This window comes from Lissotriton vulgaris, chromosome 1_2 (genome assembly GCF_964263255.1).
Source record: "Lissotriton vulgaris chromosome 1_2, aLisVul1.2, whole genome shotgun sequence".
Classification (NCBI taxonomy): domain Eukaryota; kingdom Metazoa; phylum Chordata; class Amphibia; order Caudata; family Salamandridae; genus Lissotriton; species Lissotriton vulgaris.
Window position 1 is genome coordinate 341,947,749 of NC_141686.1, and position 19,203 is coordinate 341,966,951.

Sequence of the window (19,203 nt, forward strand, 5' to 3'; positions counted from 1 at the left end):
CGGGACAACCATGTTCCTCCTGGGCCGTGCACCAATCCACTCCCTGGTGCCCCTTTAGCAGGGTAGGGGGGTTGGGCTGGACCCAGGCTGCTGCAATATCTCATTTAGCCACAGCGACCACCGTTCCCAGAAAATGTTTGACCGCTCTAGAGCCGTCCAAACCTTCAAATACACCCAGCAGAAGACGTAAGGGACCGTGTGGAACCTGGTGACCCAAGTTCTGTGTGAGCTCAGATTCCACCGTGGACCAAAAGGGGAAAAGGCCTGGGCAAAGCCAGACCATATGGTCGAAGTCGGCCGGAGTTTGGCCACTATTCTGGTGAAAATTAAATACCCAAAAACTAACTTTCACATACATTACAAAACAAAGCAGATTGTCTGATAAAGACACTATAAGGCGTATTTCATCTCATTCTGTGATGTGTTTTGTGAGGTCAGTTGTGTCCTGTTCTGGTGTGAGGGGTGAGATTGACAACTAGACAAAGGACACTGTCGCTGTGAGCTGTTTGCCAAGAATGACTAATTTCATGCAATAAACATTTGCTAATAAACCAATCTGCCTGCCTGTTCCATGTGGCGATGAGATGGGAGATACTTCAAACTCATCAGTGCGTTCAGAGTGTCTGTTTTCTATCTTGGTGATTAGTTTGTCTTGGAAGAGGGTGGGGAGGAACTTACGCCCCCTGCAGCCCTTCCACCACCAGCCCCTCAGATGTGAGGCGTTCCAGGGTGTAGTTCGCTCCATCACTGTGTTTATTAGAGTAGTGCAAGCGTTACAAGTTCAATTTCCACTGTTGATGTTTCAGAAGACAACCTTTGAAGTTTAATAGTGTAATTGGTTTGGGAGCACCTTTGTCCCTTGGACCTTCTCCTTCGCTGAGCGTATTGAATGGCTTAAGGTCGCCTTCTATCAGCCTGAGGCCACAGCCGCCAGGTTTCATGCTTGTCTCACTGAGATCATAACCTGGATGAACCATAGCTTCCTGAAAATGAACACTGACAAAACAGAGGTGATAGCGTTTGGCCCTGGCCGGTGCCTGTGGAATGACTCCTAGTGGCCGGTTGAGGCTGGGGAATGCCCGTGTCCTGTCCCCAAGGTCAGGAACCTCGGAGTCATCTTCGATGGCCAGTTTAATTTTCCTGCCCAGGTAAACAGTCTCACTTTCTCCTGCTTCTTTTTACCAAAAACCTTGAGAGAAATCTTCCCTTTTCTCTCACAAGAATTGCAAAAGACGGTGGTGGTGGCGCTCTTCCTGTCTAAACTGGACTATTGCAATGCCCTTTTTTTGGGCATTGATAAGACCCAGCTGAGAAAACTGTAGTCTCTACAGAACATTGCAGCAAGATTACTTCTAAACATTCCTAAAGGACAATCAATCTCTGCAGGAATTAAGTCACTGCACTGGCTTCCCATGCAGCAGCGGGTGAAATTTAAGGCTTTATGTCTGGTGCACAAAGCACTTTATGGTGGCGGTGCTGAGGATCTCCAAAAAATGTTTGTACCTTATACCCCCCAAGTGCCCTTAGATCTGCTAATTTAGGCCATATCCAGATTGCTAAGATCAAACGGGCAAGATGGGATGGCAGGACTTTATCAAGTTGTGCATCAAAGTTATGGAACACAATGCCTATGTGTTACATCTTGCTTATGTCTTGCATTTCCCTTGCTTAGATTTCCCCATTGCCTAGCCACTGTATCTGGTAGAATGTATGATGACATCTTAGAATGTTTGGTACCTGACTGCTCTGAGTAGAGGCAGTTGATGGCAGGCAGGCTGAGCAAGTGAAGAACTGCTCCTGGTGGGGTTTTTATTATTACATCTATGGATGCATGGAGGGAGGTCTCGCTCTGGGCGGTCCCCCCTTAATTGAATTATATGGATCATTTTATTGCTAACTTAACTTGGATTAATCTACAATAAACTATACCTATATATACATACTGGATTCAAGAACTTTATTTGCTACACTATGGCCATGAAATTTCAATCTAATCAGCAGGTCTTTAGGAAGGACTTGAAAACATGGCTGTTCACTTCCACATAGTGCCCCGGTAACACAGGCCATACTTCCGTTCTACATACACTAGCGCCAAGACACCACTGCAATCGAGCGCTCTATAAACATATATCCTATCCTATGTGGGGAAGTGCTGGAGCTTGCTGTGGCTGGTAGCAAGCCCTGGATCTGCAGTGACGTCTGTATCTCTAGGAATGAACTAAGTCGCAATGGTGGCATGTATGTGTGTGCAATGATGAGATGCCCTGGGGGCTAAGTGAATGATGAGACTAGGAATGGGGGGCCTCAGCTGAAGCTGTGATACTGGATTATTGTCAAGAGCCAGCCAGCGGGTCACAAGATTGTTACAGCTACGTTGGCACATTTACGGCATATCAGCCAGACATAAAACTTTATTTGGCTTACACAGGCTCTAAAAGTACAAGTTACTAGCATATTAGACTCAAAATTCATTTACCAAAACACAGTGATTTTTTGGTGCCAGATGTTTGTCCCGCGCAGTAAAATCAGTGCGAGCAGCACCACGCACAGTGCAAGAGGGCGCTGCATCTTTCCGCCGCTTGAGTAAAAGTTCTACTAGAGTGGCAGCTTCCTCAACGTGAATGGAAGGTTTCTCAACATGAGTGCGAGTGCCCATCCCCGGGCACCCGCGTTGAGAAATCTGGCTGGGAGATGGTCTAGTGCTGGATTTTCCTTGCTCACGCTCTTCAATTTAACGTTGGTGAGCACAAGCAAGGAAATGTTTTTCTGAACTCCGAGTGCTCTGCGGAGTGCGAAAAACTCCACAAAGTTTACAAACGGAGCGGAGTTCAACGCCCAGACCTAATGTTTATGTATCTGTATGTACGTGTTGAGAGACATTTTATTTGAGCTATCACGTCAAGAATTAAAAATTTTATTAAGCACATATTGGTGGGAATAATGCTTCTTTTTCTATTACTGAATTTGCACAGCAACAAATCAACAGTACACTTAAAAACTACATTTCCCATGATGTCAGTAACCACAGTCCACAAATCACTGCCCATTATGCTCAGATATGGCCGGCACCATCTTACTGCCTCGTCTTTGAGTATTCTCAGTTTCAAACAGTTCATCCACAATATCCGGGTCCTAGATGGGATTACCTTCTTTGTCTAACCTGGAACACTGCAATAGTTGTATAAACCTCTCTCAGCTGAAGAGCTGTAAAGCTCCAACTTGAAGTCTGTTACCTTGTCTAGTATCCAGGTGTCTTGAGACAACATGTCCCAGTTGTTAAAGAAATATCTCACTTTCCCCCCCACCCAAATGTTATTTGACATGGAATGATCTATACCCTGAAAAATAAGCCTGGAGGGAGGTCTCGCTCTGGGCGGTCCCCCCTCTTAATTGAATTATTGTAGTCCTTTTCAGTGGTAAGGGCATCAGGGGCTGAGTACCCTAGTACTTGTCAGCTACTCTCTGTAGACACATAGTTTTACTCTTGCTGGTGCAAACTCTGGCCTCATTTCCAAGAGGCCTGCCCCGCTGGAGCTCGTGTGGTGCCGGCCTCTGCAAGAGACTAGGCAGCGCAAAGCGCTGCATCGGCTTACTCTTCATCAAGGAGGCGTTCCATGGGTGTTGCTGTGGGTTTTCCCACGAAACACCCATTTATTTTGACACTGCCCCAGATTTAGACACTCACGTAAACCTGGGGCAATGCCAAAACCTTACACCTCCCCAAAGCAGGCATAACGAGGAGGAATGTTTTCATTTCTCCTCTTTTATTCCTCTTTCCCTGTGTGCCACGTTCTTCAGCAGACATAGACCCCAGTGCACGATGGTGCAAGGGTGTCTGTGTTGGCGCTCGGCTGCATAATGTGCGCCTGAAAGGCCAGTAATGCACTGTGTCCTGTACGGTGCATTCATGCTCTTTCGATTGGTGCAGAGCAGGGCAACAAAAAAGACTCGCAATGCTGCTGGATGCCAATTCTTGGTAAATGAGGCCCTCAGTGTCCCTCGATCAGTGTATGAGGTGATATTGAACGTGTCTTGTGGGTCTAAATATCACAGCTCGGCCACTGGCTTATCGCTCGTGCAAAGTGGAGTGGGCACACTGGGGCGCGCATCAAAGCAGGCAGTAGAGGGTACGCTCCTCCGATCAGAGAGGGCACACTGGGGCGCGCGCATCAAAGCAGGCAGTAGAGGGTACGCTCCTCCGATCAGAGTGGGCACACTGGGGCGCGCGCATCAAAGCAGGCAGTAGAGGGTACGCTCCTCCGATCAGAGAGGGCACACTGGGGCGCGCGCATCAAAGCAGGCAGTAGAAGACTGCGCTCCTCCGATCAGAGAGGGCACACTGGGGCGCACGCATCAAAGCAGGCAGTAGAAGACTGCGCTCCTCCGATCAGAGAGGGCACACTGGGGCGCGCGCATCAAAGCAGGCAGTAGAGGGTGCGCTCCTCCGATCAGAGAGGGCACACTGGGGCGCGCGCATCAAAGCAGGCAGTAGAGGGTACGCTCCTCCGATCGGAGAGGGCACACTGGGGCGCGCGCATCAAAGCAGGCAGTAGAGAGTACGCTCCTCCGATCAGAGAGGGCACACTGGGGCGCGCGCATCAAAGCAGGCAGTAGAAGACTGCGCTCCTCCGATCAGAGAGGGCACACTGGGGCGCGCGCATCAAAGCAGGCAGTAGAGAGTACGCTCCTCCGATCAGAGAGGGTACACTGGGGCGCGCGCATCAAAGCAGGCAGTAGAAGACTGCGCTCCTCCGATCAGAGAGGGCACACTGGGGCGCGCGCATCAAAGCAGGCAGTAGAGGGTGCGCTCCTCCGATCAGAGAGAGCACACTGGGGCACGCACATCAAAGCAGGCAGTAGAAGACTGCGCTCCTCCGATCAGAGAGGGCACACTGGGGCGCGCGCATCAAAGCAGGCAGTAGAGGGTACGCTCCTCCGATCAGAGAGGGTACACTGGGGCGCGCGCATCAAAGCAGGCAGTAGAAGACTGCGCTCCTCCGATCAGAGAGGGCACACTGGGGCGCGTGCATCAAAGCAGGCAGTAGAAGACTGCGCTCCTCCGGTCAGAGAGGGCACACTGGGGCGCGCGCATCAAAGCAGGCAGTAGAAGACTGCGCTCCTCCGATCAGAGAGGGCACATTGGGGCGCGCGCATCAAAGCAGGCAGTAGAGGGTGCGCTCCTCTGATCAGAGAGGGCACACTGGGGCGCGTGCATCAAAGCAGTTAGTAGAGGGTACGCTCCTCCAATCAGAGAGGGCACAATGGGGCGCGCGCATCAAAGCAGGCAGACAAGTGTAGCAGCTTCTCTTTCAATTACATTAACAATCGAATAAAAGAATCAATCAAGAAACAAACACAGTACATAAGCTTATACAAGAAGATCTGACCACAACCAGATATATGAATGATAACTGTGGGAAACTGGCTCTTTATATAGTATCCCAAAAAGAGGTCTACTGTCATGGAGTCCAGTGGTTCCCTTATGAGTGGGCGGGGTTTGCTTTAGCAATCTTCAAGGTGCTCTTCTGCGGAGTAGTGTGTCGTGGTCATTGCTGGTGTTGCCTCGGAAGTACCATAGAAGTGAAGCTAAGTCCACCACTTCCCCGAAACACCACCGAATGCCAGGATATTTAGTAGATGACCTGGAGAACAAATGATGATGCCTGGGGGAAAAAGGGGAAACAAAACAAGGTAAGGAGGGGAACACGGGGTCTTCTTTGGAGGGCAGGTTGCTGGAAATCCTGGAAGCAGGTGTGTTTCTGGTAAGCATCCACTATATGAAAGATAAAGAACAGAGTTTAATGTAGCTCCCTAAATCTTTAAGAGTTGAGTAGGTATCGTAAGTGATCTCTTTACTGGAAGAGAACTGAGGACCTTTGTACACAACAGACTTTCCTGAACCTCTCTGTAAAGGCAGTTATCTAAAGTCACTCTCTGGGTTTTAACAGGGACACATATGGATCGATATCTGTCATAAGCAAAAATATACCTGAATATATGACCGGATACACATAGAACTGACCCCAACAATAGGTGAGTGTGGGGCAAGGTCCAAGGCAGCACCAACAGGTCACCCCCAGGGGCACTAGGGCGGCCGGGTGCAGTGGTGCAATACAGCATCTGGTGCCCAATGTTCATCTACGGGGATCGGTCCGGAGTCCTCTCAGTCCTGTTTGGGTGCCAGCGGGATGCAGGGAAGCAGCTCTGCTGCTCCATGGGCGATCCTGGTTCATGGGTGAAGTGCTGGCACTTCTCTCCGGCTTCTGGAGACACGGAGCTGCAGGAAAAGTGGTCTTTGTCGCAGTTGTCACGGTCGGCAATCCGGTTGGCACCAAGTCAGTTAGTGTCTTCTATTCCTTCTTGCGAATCTTCACAATCGTCTTCTTCTTTCAGGTCATTAGGATCTCATTTCATGGTGCTGGGGGCTCCCCTAAATACTAGATTTAGGGGCTTTAGGGGAGTGAAGGGTAGTAACCAAAGAGTCCTGAGGGAAGTGGGCATACCTCTGCCCCAGAGTTCCTAATTCTGTCATCACAAAGATGACTGAGATTTCACGTTCACTCAGGTAGCCCATCTTAGGGGTGAAACTATCCTGAAGGTGAACACACCTGTCTGACTACTAATTTTCCCTCCTTGTCCAAGCGCCGAGCAGACCCTGGTCAAGAGCTGTGAGCGAAGCCAGGTTCCCAAAGGCGGTGGCTCTTTGAAGCTCCCTGCCTTGGAATGCTAATTCACAGGTCATCCTGTGGGAGGGGTTGTAAACACCCTCTGCCTGAGCAAGCTTCTTTTCTGACCTCCTGAGACAGAACCCCTCACCCTTGGGTGCCAGAACCTTGTCTGCGGTGGCAGGCTGGATAGGACCAGTCATCGTAGCACACTGGTAGTTGGTATGTGTTCTAAGGTGCCCTCTGGGTGCATGTATTAACCCCTTCGATGCTGATGACTAGCTCAGCTCGTCATCACCCACGGGTGTTGTGTGCTGATGACGAGCTGAGCTCGTCATGGTGCCACTAAAATGGCAATTTCCAGCACAGGGGGGGGAAACGCCTAGCAGCCAAGTGGTTAATAAATCACCAGTGGAATCAGCGTGGGCGTATTAATACGAGATGTTTGATACCATCATGTAGTTGGGGAACTCGTTTTCTCCAGTGTTCTGCGCATGCACTTAAAACGGCTTCCCTGTTCACTTTTACAGGCAATAATTGAACTGACCAACACAGCGCCATATCTGCTCATGCAGCTATGTCCACACATGGAGCATAGTGCTCCCTGCCATAGGACTGTAAGTCCCGCTGTGGGGTGACTTATCCACACTGCATGCAGGGTATGCTGGCATGGCACACAGGGAGGTGAGCGATGTGGTGTTTTCACTTTTGTCTGCACCAAGACATGCAGCCTGCAGTGGCGGTGCGTATGTTTTTGCTGAGGGGTCCCTTAGGGTGGCGCAATATATGCTGCAGCCCTTAGGTACCCTCTTTAGCCTCCTTGCCCTGGGTACCTGGGGTACCATTTACGAAGGACTTACAGAGGGTGCTAAAGGTATTGCCATTTGTGGAAACAATAGAGCAGTTTTGGGAAAGGGATCTGGCAATGGGAACCTGGTTAGCAGGAACCCAATGCTAGTCCAGCCAAAATCGCATCAAATACTAGATAAAGTAGGGGTGACCATGCCAAAATGGGGCGCATTCCTACAATAACTTCTGCACTCAAATACTTCCGCATTCATTTTGGCTGCTGAGCAGCAAAAAAGAGGCAGTCAAGATGGTGCCGGCCATATTTGAGGAGAATAAAGGGCAGTGATTGGTGGCTGTGGTTACTAATATATAGTATATAAATCTGACTTTTGAGATTACTCCTTTATGATTGACAGCTGAGAAAATTCAGTAAAAAAAAAAAAAAAAGCGAGAAGCATAATCTGAGCCCCGGGCCTCACATTATTGCTCTCAGGTTCCAAATGATCATTTTAGAACATTTCTAACCCTAACTCTTACACTAACTATCTAACCCTAACTCTTACACTAACTGCGCTCCATACACAGACACGCCATAGAGATCTGGGACCTGCTCAACACCCTCTCGCCAGACGTCGCCTTCTTCACAGAAACATTGACCAATGCCTCCTCTGCCCCTGACATCGCCACCGGCATCCCTGACGGATTCAAGAATCAGAGAGAGGACCTCCCCCACCGCCCAGACGGAGGACTCGCCATCACACACAAGAGATCCAGAACAGCCCCAGAACCACGCTGCACGGGATCCTCGTCTACAGACCACCCGGGCCCCATGCCTCTTCTGCCACCACCATTGCTGACCTCGTCGCACCCCACACCATCGCCTACATGGACTACATGCTCATCGGAGACCTGAACTTTCACGTCGACAACCACAGCGACCCCCGATTCCACCACCCTCCTTGACAACCTCGCCAACCTCAGACTGAAACAGCTGGTCAACATGCCCACCCACAGAGCCGGACACATCCTCAACCCCATCTTCGCAGGAGGGACAAACATCCACTTCAGCCACACTACACAGCTCCTCCGGGCAGACCATCACTGTATACACTTAACCTTCAACACCACCACCGCACCCAAACCCGCCCTGTGCCTGCCACGCAGGAACTGGAGTAAGATCACAGAGGAACACCTCAGCACCAATCTCCTCCACGACCCCCACCCGCCACTACCGACGCCAACTCTGCAGTCAAATAACTACACCGCTGGATCTCCAGCTGCGCAGACAAGCTTGCACCCCACCGCCACCCTGTCAAAGAATGCCCCCTGAGGGCCACCTGGTTCACCTCTGACCACCAAGAAGCCAGGCACTCCTGCAGATGCCTCGAGAAACTCTGGAGGAACAGGAAAACCACCAAAGATCAGAACACCTACAGGAATGCCATGACTGAATACCACCAGTGCATAAGAGTCACCAAGCGGACCGTTATCAAGAACAAAATCCACACCAACGCCAGTAAATCAAAAGAACTCTTCAACGTTATATAGCAGTTTACCAAACCCCCCTGCGAAGCCACGGACGTCTCACCATCCCAGGACCTCTGCAACAAGCTCAGCTCCTAATTCCACCTTAAAATCAAGGCCCTCTACGACAACATCAGCGAACAGTCTCCAGACACCACCCCGCTCCCCACGACCAACAACCAGCCCACCATCACCACCTGGAAACCTGTCACCACCGAAGACACCGCCATGACTATGAAGAACTCTCACTCAGGAGCTCCACAGACCCCTACCCACTGTTTATCTACCACAGAGCAGCCGCCACCATGCCACTAGGCCGGACCATTAATGCCTCCTTCAAATCTGGCATCTTACCCAACATCTGGAAGCGGGCAAAGGACAACCCCCTCCTCAAGAAACCCTTGGAAGACCCGACGGACCTAAGGAACTACTGGCTTATCTCTCTCCTTCCCTTCGCAGGCAAAATCACAGAGAGATCCATCAATGCCCAGCTGACCACCTTCATCGAAGAGAACGCCATCCTCGACCCCTCCCAGTCTGGAATCTGCAGCAGCCACAGCATGAGACGGCCCTCTTTGGAGCCACCGGCAACATCTGCATGCTACTCGACCAAGGCCACACTGTGGTTCCTCATCCTACTAGACCTCTCTGCAGCCTTCGACACCGTCTCTCACGCACTTTCGCAACCAGATTCCACGACGCCGGTATACAAAGAACCTCCCTCGACTGGATCCTCTCCTTTCTCTCTGGCAAAACCCGAAGGATCAAACTCCCACTCTTCCTCTCCGAACCCACAGAGGTCAGCTGCAGAGTACCCCAAGGATCCTCGCTCAGCCCTACGCTCTTCAACATCTACATGGCCCCCTTCGTCTCCATCGTCAGACAGCATGGACTCAGCATAGTATCTTACCCCGACGACACCCAGCTCATCCTCTCCCTCATGAAGAACCCCTAAGACACCAGACTCTGCTTCCAGGAAGGAATGAAGGACGTCGCAGCCTGGATGAACAACAGTCCTCGTCCTTGGACCCGCTATCAGGAAATCCTGTCACACTATCCTTGGCTCGCCATGTGTTATTTTCCAACATACATGTGGTCAAAAGATTAATCATGTCGCAGTAATCCAACAATGAATTAACTGTGACCATTGGTTTCTTTCATTATTCATTTGTTGCTGTTTTCTGTGACCAATGCTTATTTGTATATTGTTTTCCTTTTTAACATTTGTTTTTGCCAATGCTTGTTGAAAGTAAGGAGATAGGAGAGCACGTGCATGTAAAATGAGAAAGCTGCTCTTTGCAGCTTAAACATGTGCTTGGTAACTGAATTGACACGTTGCCAGAACGCGCCCAGACAAAGCCCAAGATCCAGGCTATAAATAGCCTTGCTCTTCAAAGCTCTGGTTGCCTGGCTCTTTTGATTCCTGCACGTCGTTCAAGGATTCCACAGAGCCCTGCGTCATTCACGCCTTCAAGGAAGAATTCCCCAGAGCCTTCTCCTCTTCAGCAAGCACTGGGACTCAGCCTGCAGGCATTTCTCCCAACTTCAAGTTCAGACAGAGTTCAAGGACATTGCAGAGCCCGTGAATCACTCGTAAGAGCTGCTTTTTCAATCATTGTTTATTTTAACTTTGTCTCCTTTCCGCTTCAGTTATCTCTGTGTTAATTGCTTAAGACTTTACAGGCATTTTTGATGAGTGGACATTTTGGGACAATATTGATCTTGTTAATACTATCCTTTATGAGGACAATAATTATTTTGTTTGTATGACTATTGCCTAATGTAAAAGCACATGTTACTGGGCTGAGAATAGGCAATCATTATTCTTTTTCTTGTAAAGTGTGTAACCCTGTTTGTACTCTTATTTGGCAGCTTGTGTGCAGAGAACAGATCTTGTACAGGTCGCCTGATTTAGGCATAAATGTTTTTTGTTTTAAAAGTGACTTTATTTAAAGGCGCAAGTAACTCCCTCTAAAGGTGCACCATCCCCAAGTTGTTGGAGAATCCTGGCAGCGTATTTAGGACACTTTGACAAAGCATTATATGATTGACATTAGGAAACTTCTTGCATACATTAGGGTGAGATCATAGGGTGAAATAAATCTATTGCATAAAATCTCATGTAATGATCTAGATTACTCAGCCTAATACAATGCCTGTTTATGTTATAGAAGCAAACTGTATATACCATAGTCTTTACTGAGAGGCGACCTAGTTGACAAGGCATCACACAAAGAAAGGTAATGTGCACATTAACCCATGTGTATGTTTTACATGTAGTCCAACGAAATTGGGGAGTGCAATGGTTAAGCGCTTTGTGTATTTTTTAGGATATATCTCAAGTAGCTTGCTGAGTAACCTTCCAGAACCTGGCTGGCCCAGACAGCACATCCTCCTTTTGGTGAAGCACGAAGTGTAGCAGTCTCTCTCTCTTTGTCTCTCATCCCAAATCCCCTTCCCTCTTTGGGAACCTGCCAGGGATTCTGTTTTTATTAGCAGCACTGAGAGGTGCACAGGGTGGGTTGAGGAATAATCATCGCTCTTGCAGACGGACCTGGTTTCCAGGTGAGTTGCTGGACTCACATCTTACACCCTCCTCCACTGCCTAAGACAACACCTGGTGGCCCCCCGCCCACGGGAACCCACCCACTCCATCAGACCATTCCCGTAACCTATGCATCATTCTAGACTCCTCCCTCTCCATGACACATCAGATCAATGCCGTCACCTCCACCTGCTTCAACTCCCTCCGCGTACTCTGCAAGACCTTCAAGTGAATCTCCCCCGAATGCAGAAAGACCATCACCAATACACTTGTAACCAGCAGACTGAACTACAGCAATGCCCTCTACGCTGGAATAAACGGAAACCTTGTGTTTCTATCTAGGACCCTAAATTCGATTTTCCCGATTTATGCCCTTATGTGTTTATAATAAATAATATCCTTATAAAGGCATAAGAATCATATCCATATTTAGTAATAGCCCATGCTGTCCAAATACGGCAAGCCTACTTCCCTAGACTCCTAGAAAGTATAACGTGTTCTTTAAACAAACCAAGCCTCCAGCAGCCCGGGAAATCCCCCTGCTCTTGTTTTGATTTGCACAAGAACTCCTAGAGTCAGAAAGAACTGTTAGTTCTTGGTGACATCTTATGTCCAACCTTACGTCAAACCCGGCACCTTTCAGGTATAAATATACCAACGTTGCCTTAAGCAAACACACGGTGGTTTGGAGCAGAGCGGCTATCTACTTGCCCGAGAGCCCAGCTGATGCGAGAGCCCACGGAAGCCGCCGCTCCCCTTTGACGCACTGAGAGAGACGCTGTCTTTTCTCCTGCCGAGAAAATCCGGCTCCGGTGCTTCCAGATACCCTTGCTAGTTGCTGGGATATCGAGTCCTGAGAGAGAGATACAAGACCTCCTACATTCTATTACCCAGGTACGGAGCTGACTAAACCCTTAAGAGAATTCTTGATTTAGATTCCTTGGCAAAAACCAACTTAACTTAAACTGCAACTTACTTACCCCTTCCCACGTATTAGTCTTAGGCCAGGTATACCGGGGTAGGCGTACTTAGAAGCACCAGTTGAGTACGTTAGTCAATGTTTTTATGTATGTATATATTTTATCCATTTTAAGGTATCATATGGCTAAGAAACCATATCAATGCTTTTACAGTATTATTTCATAATACTCCTTTTACAGTACACACTTTACTTCATGATAAGTATTGCTATTGTGGCAACTCACTTCTCTTGCATGAGAAAGAGGACTGCTCAATAAATAACATATTTTATTGAAAACGCCGGTCTCTCTATTTCTCTGCACTCTGGTGAAACTAAGTATGCACGATTGACTGAGTGAAATAGCTGTCTTTTGTTTTCACACGACTCTAGAGATACACTCTTTATTCTGAGGGAGCAAAGTTGTCATGTTTATGCGGTTGTCAGAAGCTAATCCCTTCTTGTCTAAATCCGGAGAGTTAACTCTTTCCTGAACATTCAAAAAGTTTCTAGTGACCTCTGAGCTAGCTGGCAAAACTAATTAAGTCTAATATAGTCAGTAGAGACCTAGTCAACCTCAGTCCTACGTCTACACTGCTGTTTATATTATTCCAATGTGCAGAGCCTATTGGGAATATAGGAACTACACTACAACCTGTTTCACAAGCTCCAAACCATCCAAAACACCGCAGCCAGACTCGTCCTCAGAACCCCTCGACATGAGCACATGACCCAGCACCAACGAGACCTACTGGATCTGTGGGAATAAGAGAGTAACCTTTAAACTAATCACCCACGCTTACAAATCCCTTCCACAGCATCGGACCAAAGACCTCAACGAGAGAGCCACCTTTCACGTACCCAAAAGGAACCTCCACTCCAATGACCTTGCCCTAACAATAACCCCACGCATCCGCACAACTCAAGAAGGTAGAAGAGCCTTCTCCTACGTTGCTGCAATGACCTGGAACGAGCTCCCAGTCACCATCAGACGGTCCCCTACTGTGCACACCTTCAGGAAGAGCCTCAAGACCTGGCATTTCGACTGATCCGGAGCTGCACCCCTCCATCCCAGCGCCTTGAGACCCTCGTGGGTGAGTAGCACGCTTTACAAAACCCTGATTGATTGATTGATTGATTGATTGATTAACGCTAACTTACACTAACTATCTAACCCTAACCTTTACACTAAGTATCTAATATTATCTCTTACACTAACTATCTAACCCTAACTCTTACACTGAGTATCTAACACAAACTTACACTAATTATATAACGTTAACACTTACAGTTACTATCTAGCGTAAACTCTTACACTAACTAACCCTAAATCTTACACTAACTATCTAACCCTAACTCTTACCCCATATAACCCTAACTCTTACACTAACTATCTAACCCTAACTCTTACACTATCTAACCCTAACTCTTACACTATCTAACACTAACTTACGCTAACTATCTAACCCTAACTCTTACACTAACTATCTAATCCTAACTCTTACACTAACTATCTAACGCTAACACTTACACTATCTAACAACTTACAATAATTGTCTAACCCTAACTCTTACAATAACTATCTAACCCTAACTCTTTCACTATCTAACACTAACTCTTACACTAACTATCTAACGCTAACTCTTACACTAACTATCTAACGCTAACTCTTTTGGAATGCTGATATGGGATGCAATACAATTACCTCTTAATTCCATTGGAATACCTCAATACAGTATTATCTTGCCAAACTAATCATGAACAGAACATAGGGCAGGGCGCAGTGTATTTAAATAGTTGGAGATGTACTTTAAAGTTTTACATTTCCTGGTAGTAAAAAACCCACAAATTCATTTTTTCACCACAGTCAGGCCTACCTCTCACAAAGGATGAGATTGGATTACCTTTTTACCTTTAATAAGAGATAAGGTTTGTTTGGGAGTGGGTAGTAATGGCATGTTTGGTGTATGAATAATTGTATTTTAAAACTCTCTGTAGTGGTAAAGTCAGATTATAAGACATAATTCTAGAAATGCCACTTTTAAAAAGTTGCTATGCAACAACAAGTGGTTCTTTAGGGAAGAGTACAATTTATTTCAAGCTAGAGGATTCTGGTCCTGATTAACTAGGACGTGCCAAATAATGGTGTGACAGAAAAATGATTTTTGAACACAGCAAAGGAAATTAATAAACACCACAGACTTAGAAAAACGTATTGTCTCAATAAATCTAACCTCATGAGATTTCCTCTTCAATGGTTCCTTTTTAGGACCCTTACAGAACTTGGACACACTTCATCCTTTGTCCACCTCTTCACTACGTGGAGGGATACTTCCCAGTTCAAACTTTGATGAGAACCTCAAGCAACACGATGTTCGTACTTTGACCGGGCTGTATTCATGTTTTCTAGTACTGAGGATGACCAGTTGTGATGTTTACGAACAAACCTATTTCAGGTGGTCGAAACGTCAACGATACAAATAGGTGTTCCATACCAAAACCTTACATATGTACTGCCAAGAAATTAGGATATGTTTCAACAGACTAAAGAGTTCTAAACGGACACCGCATTAAGTGATTTTTGTTCTTGCATATTGTCAATTGTTTGTTATGTGGTATTACTTTTTATGTGACCACATTTTTCGTATGGTACTGATTTATGTTTATTATTATTATTTTTTCTGAAAAACAGTCCTGTGTCTGTGATGTGTAGCACTTTGCATTTCTGCATTATGTGAATGTTATGCAGAAAGAATAATTTTTTTCTTTGTCTATGGTGCTTATTAACTTAATTTATGTTTTCCAATCCTGCATATGCCATGCCATTCATTGGCACATCCTAGTTAATCAGGACCCAAATGCTCTAGCTTAAAAGAAATTGTTCTCTTCGATACAGAACCAGTTGCTGATGTATAGCACTATTCTCCCAGGTAAAGCAGGATACAGGGTTTACCCATTAGAATTCATGGACTTTCAGAAAGTTGCCATTTTGTTGTCTCTTCTGGGTCACTAGAGTAGGTGTTGTTGGCAGTTGGCCTTTGTGTATTCCTCTCAGACAGCGACACAACAGAGGGCCTGGGTGTTGGCAGGTTGGGCCACCCAAGGCAGGATGGGGAGGCGGAGCTGTGAACTGCCCTAATTACACTTCAAAGACACTGCTTCAGCTCAAAACCAAGAAACTTTGCACTAGCCTATGTTGCCTGCAGACAGACTGGGGCCAGGGCAAGGTGGCAATAACTTCCAGACACCTTCCAGTGGGGAAGGCTCCAGAAGTTTCTCCCACTTTTAAGTGGATACCAGGTATAAACAGGGACCCTCAAACCCACTCTTCAGTACACTCCTGGACCTGTGGATACTACAGAAGAAGGACTGCTTGAGGCCTGCTCTGCTCTCTGGGAAGGAAGACTGGACCTGCATCCTTCATCCTAGGCCACCTGAGTGACTCTATGGGCTAGTTAGTTGGCCACCTGTTCTGAGCTACAGGAACACAACAAGCTCCAGTGGTCTCCCTGCAACTGCCCATCTGTCCTGTTGCACTGAACCTGCGTACCCAGCTGGCCTCTGTTCGAGTGAGTTCCTTATCCCAAGAGGGCCTCCCAGGTCCTGGCCCCTTGGCGTGGCATCGGTTGAGGTCTGAAATACTGAAGCTTTGGGCTCTTTGAGACCAAGATCTTGCTAACCACCAACATGAAGCTCCGGTTCACCAGACTCCTCACGCTACAGCGACCGCCATTGATGACTATGTACGTGAGAGCTGCACTTCGGCTATAGCATCGACAGCGCACAGTGACCACCAAGATACAACAACGACCATCTGTGAGGTCCAACAGCTACAGTGTCACCCGGCCTGCTTGTTTTTGCCTACAGTGACGACTTTGGGGAATGCTATCCCTTGTCCCTGTGGCCTTTACCATCATGAACAGGACTCTTAATGCTTAACTTTAGAAGATAACCTTTCCCGTAGGTCTAATCTGGTCCCTCTATCCTGTCTGTGCTTCAACATGGTTGGCCTGAATTTGTGACTTTCCCTCGGTCTCGCACGACCAGATACCCACGAGTTCCACTTTGTGCTTTGAGGCGCTGTACCTACCTTACATCTTTGAAATTGCATATCTCCAGTTCTTCCTGTTGGATTATTATCATTTTGGTGTTAAATCAATAGAAACATATTACTCCTTTTTTTTCTAAATTCAGGTGAGAGTTTTCTTGTGTTTGTGTTTTTACTTTATTGCTGTGTGAGTGCTGTGTTGGACAGGGCCCTGTTTGCAGGGTCATCCCAGAACATTTTGCCTTCCTCCTGTATGTTTTTTCTGACCTGTTGTTGGTGGTTTTATGATTCTGGACACTTTATCTCTGCTGATCAGTGCTTAAGTGCATGTGCTCTTTCTTGTAAACTTGGTAAGATTGGTCTACACCTGTTTGGCATATTTAATTTAGCTGGAAGTCACTTGCACAGTGGTACCCCATATACCCAGGGCCTGTAAATTAAATGCTATTGGTGGGCTTGCAGCGCTGCTTGCGCCACTTACCGAAGTAGTCTTTCAAACCAGTCTCAGGCTTATGTGACTGCAGGGTCTGCGTGTGCAGTTTGCTGCCGGAGTGACGTGGCATGTAAAGGGGTTGCCACGTCTGCAACTTCCCTTTTACTACTTGTAAGTCACCCCTAAGGTAGGCCCTAGCTAGCCCTAAGGAAGGGTGCTGTGTAGGTAAAAGGTAGGACATGTGCCTTAACTGTGTGGCATTTCCTGGTAGTGACAAACAGCCTATTTGTTTTCTCAAAACTGTGGGGTTGCCCTCTCATAGGGATGCATTGGGGATTCCCTGATATGTGCTTCAGTGGTCATTTCTGATCTGAGAGGGGTAGCATGGCCATGTTGAGGTGCCGGGTTTTTAGGAACCCGGTGGTGCCAGGGGATAACACCCGAAGACCTCAGAGTTCTCCCTGTTCCGGACCACAGAAACACAGAGTCTTCTAGGTGAAGTCAGAGATCGAGTTTTATTGGCTGCAACCAAGTAACAAGTGTCCTAGCAGTACAACAGCACGGGTCGTAGATTCTCAGGAGACTGCTCGTCTTTACAGAAGCAGCCTTCTCCTTTTATACAAAATATTACACTTCAGGCAGGAATTCTTTGTTTTATGAAAAAGGAAAAGCACAGTCATGACGGTCAGCCTATAATTTCGTGTGCACAGTTAGTGATAGATTACCCAGCTCGGCCCAGAACTACCATCAGATATCGATGAAACCCCAATAAACTCGGGCACCTCCTCATCGTAAAACTGGCCATAAACAAGAGACATGGACAGGTGTATGTGTGTGGATAACATGGTTTGTATGTAGTGTATGGTTTATGGCATGTCGTGCCTTGATGCTGGAGGCAGTGGAGTCAGCTCGGCCAGGTCATGGGGGAGTCAGCTAAGGTGGACGTGTCCTTTCAGATCAAGCTCGGCCTTAATCAATTGACTATATGAGGGCAAGCCACAAGATGGATGCCCTTCACAAAATGGAGTCCGAGGGTTCAGAACGGAAACCACGATTTAAGGGTGATAGCATCACTCAATCAAGACGCAAATGCATGGGGATAATGTCCTGATCATTACCGGTCTGCCGATACCAAATTCGTCATGGTACGATGACATTTTGTGACACGAGTGTCGGGCCTCGGTACCATGTTACAGCAGGGTCCAGAATTTCAGAACCACAATGTATGGTATGTTTGGAATAGTAGAGATAAATCCTGCTTATTGGTGAAAACAAATTTATTATTACTATTTTAGAAATGGCAATTTTAGAAGTAGGAAGTTCTGTGTGCTAGGTGTGTTTGTGCCCTGTCTGGGCGTATTGAGCGTCTGGCTCTGAGTGACATGAGACAGGGGATGTGCATTCACTCCAGCTAGTCCCTGGTGGGTTGAGGTGTGTCCTGCCCTGCCTGGGTGACTCAGCGCTAGGCTGAATAGACCTTGGCTGAATTCAGAGTAGCAGGAGGAGTTTTCCCTTGCACCCTGAATTTGCCTGGTTTGCATTTGGAGTGGTGGGAGTTTTAGCTACACCTGAATAGGGCTGTGCCTGTCTTCCATAATGCTGGCTCAACCTTCTGTGGTGTGTCTGGGGCTGCAAATGTGAAAGGGGGTATTGTGCACTTCAATAGTGTTTGAAGTGCCCCCAGAACAAACACATTGCCCTATAAGTACAGGGGCTGTGATGCCATGATGAGAGAGAAGACACTGCGTGGACTGCTGCACACCAGGAGGAACCACTGTTTGAGACTAAGCTCCTGACCTCTGGAAGGCTGAAGGGACTGCCCTCTGCTAAGGGGCCCCAATGTGCCGGCCTGCCTGTGCCCTGTCCTCCGAGCCGCACCCAAAGGAAGTTCCCTTAAAGCACTGAAACCCGGAAGGGGCCTGCATGACTCGAGGCGGACTTGTGGGTGACGCGCCACAGTTCTTGTCCGGACCTGAGGAGGCTGCTACGGGGGCACCCATCATTGCTACATTGGGTTCCTGTTTTGTTTTTGTAGCAGCTTTGTGTGTTGGAGGCAGCTGCTCCTGGGCATTTCCCATGAGTGGGGGACGAGTGACATCTGCCCGCAGCGGTGGAAAGTGGGTGTGCCCCCTCCGGCCTCTTGGTGACATATCGCTTGAGGGGGGCACTTGTCCTGGTGTTAGCCTTACGGTGAGAGCCCTGGACGAAGGCCCCAGTTCACCGGCAAAGGAAGTCCCCAAG